At 39.7% G+C, this 12709-nt stretch overlaps 1 long non-coding RNA gene across 1 annotated transcript in view; it reads right to left on the bottom strand.

Moving 5' to 3' along the window:
* LOC130681387 (uncharacterized) overlaps positions 1-1657 on the bottom strand; it is a 167379-nt gene extending 165722 nt beyond the window's left edge. Inside the window, exon 1 of the long non-coding RNA XR_008994508.1 lies at positions 1283-1657. This is a non-coding gene — a long non-coding RNA (uncharacterized LOC130681387). The remainder of the gene's footprint in view (positions 1-1282) is intronic.
* Positions 1658-12709: the final 11052 nt, after the last annotated feature.

Here is a 12709-nt window from a genome sequence, read left to right as displayed (position 1 = left end):
CCCCAACTGTACCATACTCTGCCCTTGAGATAAAATAATATGTCACAAAAATAAAATAAAATAGACAACACAGAAATAAATGAGTTTGGCCATGTTCCAATTAACCTTTAGTTACAAAAATAGGCAATGGCCTGGATTTGGCCTGCAGGCCACAGTTTGCTGATCAGGGGACTGGAAGAAGGGAAAGTGGCTTAAAGAGCTATTGAAATAAATATGAAAGAATAAAGGCATGAGCTAAGACAGGAGCTGTGGGAATGGAGAGGCATAAAAACATGAGGCAGGAGGAGGCAAGCAGCTGCAGAAAGAGGGACTGGTGAACGATTCAAAAACTATTTATTTCCCTGGTACACTGAAGGAATGAGGTACTACTGATAAAAATGAAGCAGTTGGAAAACTTTTAGAATCCAGAAAGAATATAAGTACTTCCCTATCACAAAGGGTCTTGATGCCCCCACATACGTGTAAAATTCAAAGGAAGAAAGAATACAAGGACAGTTCCTGCAGGTTCAAGCCCCAACATTTCAACAGTCATAACAACGTAATAGAAAATTTCACAAATGTGGTCTTGTCTCAGTGTTAAAAGTCATGGATAAAAACGCTTAAATTCCCTTTTTGCTATTATTTGCTAAGCCCCACCCTAACCTTCCTTTATGGGACCTCTGCTCTCCAGGACCACTAGGCCAACACCGTAACTTCCCCAAGGGCCAGGTGGACCAGCAGCTAGGGAGAATATCTGTGCCTCAGTCTCCACCGAATATTCATATCAGCCAATCCCCAGAAAGCCTGGGAGACCCAGCTACTTGCTGCACATACCAGCTTCTCCATTTCCAATTTGCTCTTACCCTGTTCCAGGTACAGCCTCCTGTGTGGCAGACTTCTCTCCTTTGGAAGCTGTAAATAACAGTTCTGCCTTTCATCTCCCTGAGTATCACTGTGCCGGGTCCCAACATAAAAAAAAAAATCTTTAAATCTCATAAAGCAATTACCTTAAAATTTTCATGTGAATGGTGAGGAGAGGAGAAAGCTTTTCCAAATTCCTATTCCTAGCTCAGTCAAACAGTGGTACCCAACACTGCAGGCACGACACAGTGCTTGCCCAAACACTTCTGAATGGTTCTCCAAAGCAGAAACAAACATTTAGAAAGAAAATTAAGGAAAGGAATTCGCCATCAGACTATCACAGTACATCTGTTTTTTAAAAGTCATCGCCACAGTGTTCCTATCAGGAGGCTCATGTGCTTCCCCTAAAATACAATCAGAAAAATCACACCAAAAGACTTACCAGACTCCCCTTGCTGGAAACTGGAGGGAACTTTGTTAGCGGGTAGTTTCTGCCCACGGCTGTCATACGTGAATCACTGATGAGGGTTGTGAAGTCCCGTGGGGGTGAAGATGCGTGCTGCCCCAGCAGGATGTCCATTCCACAGGCATTTGTGGCTTGCTCTCTGTAAAACTTGCTTCTTGCCATCTGTTCTGATTTTGTCACCCTTAGTTTACATTATCTAAAACTGTAAACTAGATTGACATTAAGCATGCAGTTTAAGATTTTACTTCCATCAATAAATTCCCCATAACCACCAATTTAGATTTCATGCAGCTTCTCCCTGCTCTCCGTCACTGGCCTCCTTAACTAACACTCCGGCTGCCCTCGCTTCTGTCCCCCACGCACTTCTTGAACTCGCCTTCACACTGTCCGATCTCGTTCTCATGAACATGCTGCCGCCTGTTTATCCTGCTCTGATTTCCAGTACATTTTCTGATCCCTTTATGTCACCACCTTGGCATTTTCTTCAATTCATATTTACTATATTCAAAGATGCTTCTCATGGATTGACCTCTTCATTAAAATAACTCCCCAAATGCCAATGTCTGGAGTCTCCTCAAGTCCTCATTGCTCTGAAAATGGAAGATTTTATCTCAAGAACTAACAGAAAGAGCATGAAATTTAGAATCCTGGCCTTAATATTTATCAGCTTAGTAGACTTGACCAAGTCACCTAAACTCTCCAAGCCTCAGTTTCTTTGTCTATAAAATACGGGTAAGAAAAGTTACCCATGACACAGGATTCATGAATGGATCAAGTGAGATGTAAAGCATCTAACATGATGTCAGCTGCATAATTGGTACCCAATCAATGTTATTTATTGTTTTAACACTTATTTACAATCTAATCCATTTCTAATTGAGTTTAAATTATGGCCTATTTACCATCTACAGAAAGGCTTCTCAATACTGTTATGTTTCCCCCAATTATTCTATTATTCTATCATATTATTTTATATCCCCATGCAGTTTTAAATATACATTGAAGAGCAGTATAATTATAAGGCCAGGGATAGAAAAGAAAGCAGGATCTTTAATGTGAAGAGACAATTCACAAGTTGGACAACATTCTGGGGTCTTTACTTTAATAACCACCAATTTAAAGTTAATTTTGGAAAACCTGATAAATCATACTGCATTTTGACACTCTTGGGAAACTTTAATCTGAATTCAGAAGCTTCTGATTCAGTTACAGTGAAGGTATTAATTTACTGTCAGTTTGGAGAGGAGAATACACCATCTTAGGGATTGTTTGTTCTGTAAAAAACAATTTGGGATAAACAGTAGATAATCTGAACAAGTTTATTTCTTTTGCTCTTTCCCTATAGTGTGACTTCAAGGACTGCCCCAGAGGAGGAAAGCCATCACTGAGGCTCCACAGGGCGACTCAAGCCAGGGTTGTCCTGCCCTTTACACAAGGCAGACTGCCCACAGCCTGTGAACACGTGATCCCTGAATCCTTATGGACCCAACAGAAAAACCTTTGTATTTGTCACAAGGCCTATTGACTTCCTAGATTCACTCAGAACTGAAGCTTCGATTTAAAGAGAGAGAGGAAGAGAATCATAGTCCTTTCTTTTTTAAAAAAAATATATGACTTACACCACCAAAATGTAACCATAAATCCAAACGTAAACTACGGACTTTGAGTGACAGTGATGTGGCAGTGTAGGTTTAACAACTATAACAAATGTACCACCCTGATGGGGGGACAATGAAAATGGGGGAGGCTATGCAAGAGGGGGATCAGGAGTTATACAGAACTCTCTGTACCTTCCACCCAGTTTTGCTGTGAACCTAAAACTGCCCTAAAAAATGAAGTCCATTAAATAAATATACAATCTGTGTGTATGTGTATATATATATACACACACACATAAACACATGTATAAAACAAAAGAATCATATTAAGAAATGTTCAATGTATAAAATTAAGAAAACATTATAAGAAATATACAAAGCACATAAAAATAACTCAATATCCTACTAAGATGATTATTTTGGTACATTCCTTCCTGGGATTTAACACACACACATACACCAGCATACTGTGAATTGAATCTTTCAGACATTTAGTTTGTGAACAGAATTTAGGACCTATCTATTGCCTTCCCCAAGATTAATCTCCACTCCTTCAATCAATTCTCATAACAGCAAACTCTTCTATTTAATCAAATTAATGTTTTGAGGCTTAATAATAAAAAGAGGGCAAATAGTGCTTAAAGATTCTCGACTCACACATGTCCCATTGATCTCCAGGGTTCTGGTAGCTATTTTAAAGACAGAATGGTTCACGTTCCCAAATATCTACATATAGTCCTTTCATTCATTTCTTTCCTTTAGTCTAACCCATGGTTCTCAAATTTTGGAATGTGTAACAATTACTAAGTGCTTTCTATATACATAAAATATATGTATTATTCTTTATGGGTGAATTAAAGTACTTTCAGCAGAATTTTGACAATAAATTCCTAATTTACAAATGACTTAATCTTGTGTAATTTCACTATACACAGACATACATTTCTTTTTACATAATGTATTAAATAACCTTCTGTTTTAACTAATATATGGACATCTTTCCATGTTGTTATTTTCCTACAACATTCCTTCTAACGGCTTCATGGTATTCCTATCTATGAATATAGCATGATTTAACCAACATTCTATTTTGAACTTCTTAATAAAAACCATATATGAAAACCTGAAAGCCAACATCATACGCACTGGTGAAAAACTGAAAGCTTTCATCCTAAAATTATGCATGATTCCACTTATGAGTTATCTGAAATAGTCAAGCTCATAGAAGCAGAAAGTAAGGGTGGTTTTTGGAGCTGAGAGGAGGGGGAATGAGGGGTTTCTGTTTAAGGGGTATAAAGTTCAGTTAGGCAAGATGACAAAGTGCTAGGTATCTGCTGTACAACCATGTGACATAGTTAATACTGTACTGTACACTTAAAAATTAAGGGGATAGACCTCATGTTATGTGCTTTCTACCACAGTAAAAAGAAAAGTTGACATGATTGTTGCCTCATGGAGCTCTTTTGTGTAACATTTAACTATAAAATCTCAGTGGTAGACAACAAATAAACTTTTTGCTTACATATCTACAGACTGGCTGGGACTCTTGATCTAGGCAAGCACTGGCTCCAGGCTGTGGTTTCAATTCAGGTCACATCTGTTTCTCACTCCATTTTCTGTGATCTAGGAAACGTTTTTCTCATGTTAATGTCAGAAGCCCAAAGGGGCAAACCCAACTGCACATGACAGGTCTACTAACATCCCATTGGCCTCAGTAAATCACATGACCAAATTGAGACTGGGTAGGAAATATGCTTCTCTAGGAAATGCTGGGGGGGAGCAGGAGAAGAGTAGTGAAATTTTTTTGGAAAGTTATTTTACCATAGTTGTCTGCAATATTCCTGCCAAACAAAGGTTTAACTTGATTCTAATCACAAATAAACAATTAGATAAATACAAAATAAACAACATTCTACAAGGTAACCTGGATCCTCAAAAAAAAAATCTTTGAAATAGAAAACAAGCAAACAAAAAGAGAAGGGTAATTTTTATAAATTAAAAAAACTAAATGTAAAACCTGAAATTTGATTGGATCCTGGAATTTAAAAAAACAAGAACTGTGAATGGCATTTTTAGGGCACTTAGGAAAATTAAAATGGACTATATATTAAATAATAGCATGTGGTTCTTATTAAATTCTTTAGGGGTGGGTGATAGATGGTGGTCAATAGCAGAACATCTTTATTCTTAGGAGATCAATGCTAAATAATTAGGAACAAAATGTCATATCTGCAATTTATTTCCAAGTAGTTCATCAAAAATATACATATTTATATAGAAAGATAGAAGAGGTGAACAAAGGTAACAATTGGCTAATCCAGGCAAAAGTTGTTGACAATCATTGAACTATTTTTTCTTCCTTTTAGTCTATACACACACATACACACACACACATAAGAAAAATAAAGGAAGGGTTGAATTAATTACCTCAAGAATTCATGGAAATTTTAAATCACACTGAGGAAAAACCAGGGTTGTTACACTGAATTAAACAGACTGGGCATTTCATAATGTATGTAACTGTTGAATTACTATGTTGTACACCTGAAACTAATATGCATGCCAACTATACTTCAATTTAAAAAAAAAGGAAAAATTGGGAACTATAAATATTATATTTGCCAGAGAATTGCTCAGTTGACCATTTACCTTGTCCAAAACTGGAAGGTACTCAATAAACCTAAAGGCAGTGAGGTTTCACACAGAACTTGGCCAATGAGAGAATTTATTTAGTGATGGGATTAATTTGATTTGGAGGAATAATTACTAATGATAGAGATAACTAAGTATTAGAGAAGCATCTGTAGTTAGAAATATTTGTAGTAAGAATCCCAACATGGAAAAAAAAAACTTCTAGGCCATTGAACGGGGAGCTGCAGGAACCACAGCGTTCTCCCACCTCCTGCTAATTCTGACACCTGGTATCCCCTGAAGGGTCTGCATACCATACCTCCACTCCAAGTTACACTTTCTGGAAATAAAACCTCCTCTAGTTTCTCTGAGTTACTTCTCTTAACAAATGCATCCTTTAGCCAACTCGGAGTTCTTCACCAAGTCCCCAAGAACCACAGCTCATGTTTCTTGTAAATAAGTTTGATAAGGCTCATTAAGAATTTGATCCTTTCAAGCACCAAATTCTCACTTAGCTTCAGATCCCAGAAGATTTCATCTCCTGGCCCTGGGTCCCTGTTCAGGGAGGAGCAGGTGCCAAACAAGAAAGAACAAGAGCAAATGCAAACGCGGCAGTTAGTATGCATATCCCTTGAGTGTCTATTTCTCATTTACATACAATAAATTCAGCAAACGTTTTCTGTTCTTTCTCTTTGGGGAACTGCAGTCTGTCCTGGTGAGGAGTCTGCTTATTAATAGGAAGGAGAGTTTAAAGATTTTGTACTGTTTAATTCCCATTGTTCTACAAAAAGGAGAAAGCCAGTATTCTAAATAGGGACAGGATGAACTAGGGAACAAATTTTACCTTAAGGAGTCTGTTGGTTCCAAATCTCAGCAGCTTCCTGGATGAAATCTGAAACTGACCCCTGTTCTTGGAAGGCAAGAAGAAACCAAAGAAAGAGGCAGGCCACTCTAGCTTGGTGGGTTGCAATTTTCATAAACAAAAGAACTTTCCTACGAGGTTTGTCCCGGGAAGCCACAAGATAAAGAAATCTCCACACCTGCCCAGCAGAATCTTAGAAGCTTATATAGAGCCCTTAATTGGGTTCAGTCCTGTATACTCTACAGATGGTCTCAATAAAGCATTGCTCTCAAAGCTGGGTCCTTGAAAACGGCTCCCACTGTGGGAATGGTGGACAGAACTTATATCCCAAGGACAAGAGCCTCCATCTTCCCTGCTCCACCTGGAGGGTCGGCCTGCAGCCACATCCTCTCCGTGACCTCCCCCCCACTCTACCCCTTGAGGTACCTCTTACAGTTTTGAGACAGGGACTGTGGGTGTAGTCAGAGTAGGGTGAGGGCCTCTGGAGAAAGACCCCTACCAAACTCCATATTAAACAATTAAGCAAAGTTAAAGTCACATTAATTCTCTAAAGTAAAATATCAAACTAAGAATATAAGTATTCTTCAGTGAGATTAGTTAAAACTAAAAAGTCAGGAGTAACTTGGCCTGGAATGTTTGAACATCCCCAGACAAGAAAATGAGGTCAGCAGAGCCCATGTCTTCATTGTGTCAATTAAATGAGGCTATTGTAAAATTTACTTCAGCCGCTAACAGGCCCAGCTTATCTTCTTTAACTTCACCCAGGTGCTGCTTATCCTCTTCCAGCCCCTAATCAAGTAATATATAACCTGGGCAATTAATACAGCAAGCTAGCCCAGGCACAAAAAACATAGTAAAAACAAGAAAGATTCCATCTCAAAGATAAGATTGCACTTTAAAACCAGAAAAGAAAAAATAGGTTTCTTAACGAAACAGACAATAACCCAGCCCACCTTGGGGGCGGGACAGGCAGTCTTGATTGATGTGCTCCCAAACCAAGAAGCTGCTGTTCTGGGAAAGAACCGGAGCAGTGAATTTCTTGTGTTAACTCTGCAAAATAATCCAGAAGACTGATAAGAAACTTAGTGTCTCTTCAAAGATAAACATTTGGGGACCATTTAGTGGGTCTGCGTCCCTAGCCCTTTGTCTCTCAACCGCCTATAAATCCCCTAGACAATGGACCATCACGGGCTCTCTTGTCCCCTCCGGGCATGAGCCAGGAGCTCTGCCCGCTCACTGTATCTCTAAATAAAAGCCTCCCACTTGCTCTCCTACTTTGAGTGTTTGCAAAGGTCATTCTTCGACTCCGTGAACAAGAACCCCAGCATCATTTTCACACCCTGCCATTCCGCAATGTGCCCTGAGCCGGCAGCAGGGGTTTCACTGGCACAGAGGCAGCTCGTTGGCGGCTCCCTGGCTGCACTGGAGGCAGATACCACAGCAACAGTATAGGTACGTGGAAGACAAAACAAAAATTGAGATGATGACCAAAATAAGTAATATTTTTTTTCCACAAAGAGCCCCAGGTCTGAACCTCTTATTTACTAAGTCTCCTAGATTGGGGGTGGGATCACTCACGACATTCCTCTGTGCCCACCTGTGATTTAATAGATCAGTGTTAGCTGACTCATCAGATATGAACACACATTCTGTGTGGAAAATGGAACAAGTGCCTCTTTGCAGTAATAATACCCAAGGCCATCTTATTTTAGAGGAAAACTTTTCTCATTAGAGACATTCAAGGGTTCAATAAAGGCAGGCTTTGCCAGCTACCTTTGAAGGCTTGCTAGGTGAATGCAGTAAGAGCCTCTGTATGTGCTGCAATGTGCTCCAGGCCAATGGAGGGACAAAGACTGTGGCCATATGAACATACCATTAAAAAACATGCCCATCTGGTCTTAAGGAGAAAAACTTTAGTGGCAGTTTTTGTTACCGTAGAGTTGATTCTCCCCTAGGGAAAAACCTAGGGTACAGTGGCCCACCCACCAACATGAGAGCCAGAGCCAAAGATCGGTGCCACTTAACCACCAGGTCCCACTTGGGGGACCCAGTAAGTGCCTGGGCAGCACCACCCATCAGTACAAAATGGGTCACAGAATGACTACGACTACACAGTTCCAGTGATATCCATCCATATCCCTGTGCAAGTGGGCTGGTTTTGTTTAGAGTGATTTTTCTGTTCTCAAATAGGAGTGCCTGGTACTCAGATGTCCGTAACCTGGCGTGGGCTGTATGAACCCATCCCGTCTGAGCAGAGCCACCTATGGCTGTGATGATGATAATTTTAGGCCTGTTCTGGTCAGCAGTCTGAGGGGCTCCCTGTGTGATTTGACTGACAGAAAAAAACCACCCATGCCCAGTGTTGCTGTAATGTGTTCCGCAGGACAGATTTCCAAATCAGTATTAGTAATATCAGGTGAATTTGCTATACTAGTCCAGCTTATTCTTCCTTAGTACATTGCATCAGGGCTTCCCAATCCCCTCCCTGGAGTGGTGACACCCACCATGGCAATCCTGATGATCTAGAGAAGGGTGGCTACCCACACACCCAACAATTCAACTGGTCCCTCTGCTGGGCATGTAAGTGGCCCACTGTGGACAGGTATTTAAATAAGCTGCCCATGCCATGACTAGGCACCACATGAAGAGTAGAAGTCTAAGGTAAAAAAGGTATTTAGTAGAAACATGTATGGGGAGGTCTTCCCCTTCTGTGATAATCACACTTGTGGTCTAATCCTTTGATGTTTATTTGCCAATCCTCACCCATTGGGAACTCTGGTGGGTGACCCACACTCCTTTGGCAGTTGCTCTGAACACTGTTTAGAACACACAGGACTTGCTATTACTTAATTAACCAGGCCACTGTATTTCAAGGGCTATCCTGCATCCTTGGCATTATGCCGTCCCACCAGAACACTGGTGGCTGCTCTTCCTATGCACTGTTTCTACTGAACAGTCAGTTGCTAGGGCTTGTACCTGAACTAGGGCATCGGCTTGCTTTCTGATTGCCAGGCAATGTCAGTGCCTATAAACTAGGACAGGGAAGACAGCCTCAGGATCTTGCAGGTGAAACCAAGTGTCTTTCCATATATCCTGACCCCACAAGGGCTTATTCATGCTCTACCCATCAGCTTCCCATTTTCCAATGGGTCAATCCCATTAGAACTGTCAGTGCAAAGTGTTAAATGCCAGGGCTTATGAGTAATTACCAGCCAAACTGCTCTGAATTTAGCCCACTGGCCAACTGTGGATGGAGGAGTTCCTATTTCCATCCAGATGGCTGGGCTGAATAGCAACTGCAGTCCATGTGGACAGGTTGCCCTGACTAGACCCATTTGTATATGATGCATCAGTGGGAATTTTCCCCACTCCCTCTGTACAGGCCACAGGGCTGCCACAGGAATAGAAGCAGGGGAATTTGGAGGATTTATATATTCTACAGGACCTAGCAGCACCTGCTTTTCTAGAGACAGTGTGCTGAAGCACAGAGTGCACCTCTGCTGCAAATAGGTATGTCACTGAGTCAGAGAGGGAATCTGGGCCATAGCAGAGGTTGTTTGATGGAATATATTCTCAACTTACCCCTTGGTAGGAAGGGAAGATCTCACCATGCTTCATGAGAGGCTCTACCTGGAGGCACACTGTACACACTGCTAGGAGCTGTTACTCTACGGAGGCACGTCAGGTTTCTTCCAGACCAAGGCGAAATCTGATCCCAACTGTAGAATTTTAGAACCTTTACCATTACTTGTGGTCCAAGGAAACAGGACTAGGCCATCTCACTTGATGTAGTAGACACTTAACATGGCGATATTTAATTCTAGCTGAGAAATCCAAAGTCCCTTATAGAAAACCCAAATGTCAACTCTACAACTTAGGAAAAGTGGTATGTGACTGTTTGCCTTGGACAAAATAAGTCTTATTTCTCAAGACCAGAAACAGACATACCAAATCTTGGTGGACACAGACAGGGCATGGAAATACACACAGACTTGCCCCACCATCAGTGTCCTCCCCCGCTCCATCGAGAAGGAAACTACCACCAGAGGGGCCCTAGGAAAGGGAATTGTGTATAAAATAGGCTGAATAAAATTATCTTTGGGTTCAATTGTTTTTAAGTTATAGAGGAGAAAGGCCAAAATTATTGGTTCATAAAATTATTGGGTAGCAAAGTTAAGATGAGAATTGACAGTTCATATTCCTAATCCACCATTTCATTCTCGCTATTCTTCCCTTTTTCAGACTGTATCCTCCATTTTAAGTGTATCTATGGCAAAACCAAAAAGAAACCTAGTATCAATCAATATGTAAGAGTTTGACCTTCTGCTCCCATCTGTTTCTTTTCATTCCTTTACAATTATTGTTTCTTTAAATCTTAAACACCAGTCTTAAACATCTATAAATAAAAGGCTTGATTTAAACTGTTCTGATTTCTGTAATAAACCTCTGTTGTCATCTGCCTCTAAATCAAACATTCTTCAGATCAAATATTGATATTTCATCCCTTATTTAATACCATCAGCACTGTTAACCATTTTAGATAAACAAAGGAGACAGGCAAAAACATTTTTTACTTAGCTCTTCAATTGTAGGAGTATCTGAGATTTCACATAATTGAACTGCCTTGTTATAATATTACTACTAATCCCTTAAAAATTTAATAAAAAACCAGAGCTTTTTGTAAATATCTGTGTATGTGTGAGAAGTGTGTATAGATACTCTAGACATATACATACAAATATATACACACTATATGAAAAAACACATCTTATAAGATCTTTGGGTAAACATAAGCATAATAAAGAAAAAGGGAATATCATGACATCATTGTTTTCTTACAATTTTCAACACTCAGGACACCAATAAAGACACACACACACACACACATTGGGATTAAGCTATAGTTCTAAATTCTGCCAATTACTACTTAGGATCACATTTTTTAAGTATCTGTACATATAAGAAACATCTCTTAATATACCAAATATACTGTAATTAATAAAACTGCAGCATAAATACAGCCTAGTAAGGAAATGTTATCTTGAAGCCCCAAGTTTTTTGATTAAAAACTGTAGGTAACTGAAACCATAGCTGCTTTGAAACTCCTAAAAAGTAACTATATAAGTGACAAGAGGACAAAGGGGCACTTCCAAAACCAAAGAACCCCTAAAATAATAACACTCTAAAAATATATGGCAAGCATTCCCGTCTCATGAATGCTGATTTGGAAAATGTAAGTGTAAGAAAGGACAATATCAGATTAAAACTCATTAAAATTAAATCAGTTCATTATGTATCCTTAGCCAAAAGGAAAATGATTCTTTTGTACAAATATGCATGCTCCTTTTTCCCCATTATATGCAATTGTCCAGCAAGACACTTCTCGGGTATGTTAATCCCTAGTCTTATTCCTCTGGTGTTGTATTCTAGAGAAAAAAAAAATGCCAAGGTATCCAGCCATCCACGACATATGAGGAACTTCATGGAAGGAACTTTGTTTGACCATCAGCCACTGGGCTGAAACAAAAAGCAGGCACTACTGCCATCAGGGTCTCCGTGGGAGCTTTATGTAGAATTCTAATTGAACTACTCTCGTTTTCTTTTCAGATATCAAAAAAGAAAAGAGAAATAAAACAATCGGACTATGGTTCCTAAGGAATTTGGGAAGAAAATATGAATTTATCTGTAGCATACATTAGAAGGGGCTCCCTGCAGATCCTTCAGGAGACTATTTGAGCATCTGTTTAAAACACTTCTTTAAGTCATGAAACTGAAATGCCACTCATCAGCAATCGAACCCCCTGGAAAATATAGACTTACAAAACAGAAAACTGCAGCATTTCAGTGTCTTGGGGTTGATAAAAATAAAGTCCGGATGATATATTTTGGAAGCACAAACCCCGTCTGTAAGTTCCTATTTAATGGCCGTCCCCCCGTGAGCTGTCAGCTCCAAGAACGTGAGAGTGTTGGCTTGTTCATCACTCTTTCCCAAGAGTCGGCACAATGGCTAACCCACAGAGGTAGTCAGTAAATATTTGCTAAGTTTTTTTAGTAACTTCTTTCTAGACACAGGAAGACACAGAGGAAATGAACAAGATCAGCAAACCTCAACCATAGCTTTTGACAGAGGAACAGAAAGAGAATGTGGAAAAGTAACCCCTCATCCCTCTGTTACTGCTGCTTACATTTTTCTCCCTTTTTGCAAAAGAAGTTCATAATAATAATGGTAGCAACAGTGACATAAGATGAGAGAATGAACATATAAATTTTCTGGGTTCCCTATCATCTTTAATAATCATCACATTTGCATGA

This window comes from Manis pentadactyla, chromosome 17, assembly GCF_030020395.1.
Source record: "Manis pentadactyla isolate mManPen7 chromosome 17, mManPen7.hap1, whole genome shotgun sequence".
Classification (NCBI taxonomy): domain Eukaryota; kingdom Metazoa; phylum Chordata; class Mammalia; order Pholidota; family Manidae; genus Manis; species Manis pentadactyla.
Note: the sequence above shows the minus strand (reverse complement) of the source record. Positions and strands in the feature narration are given on the sequence as shown.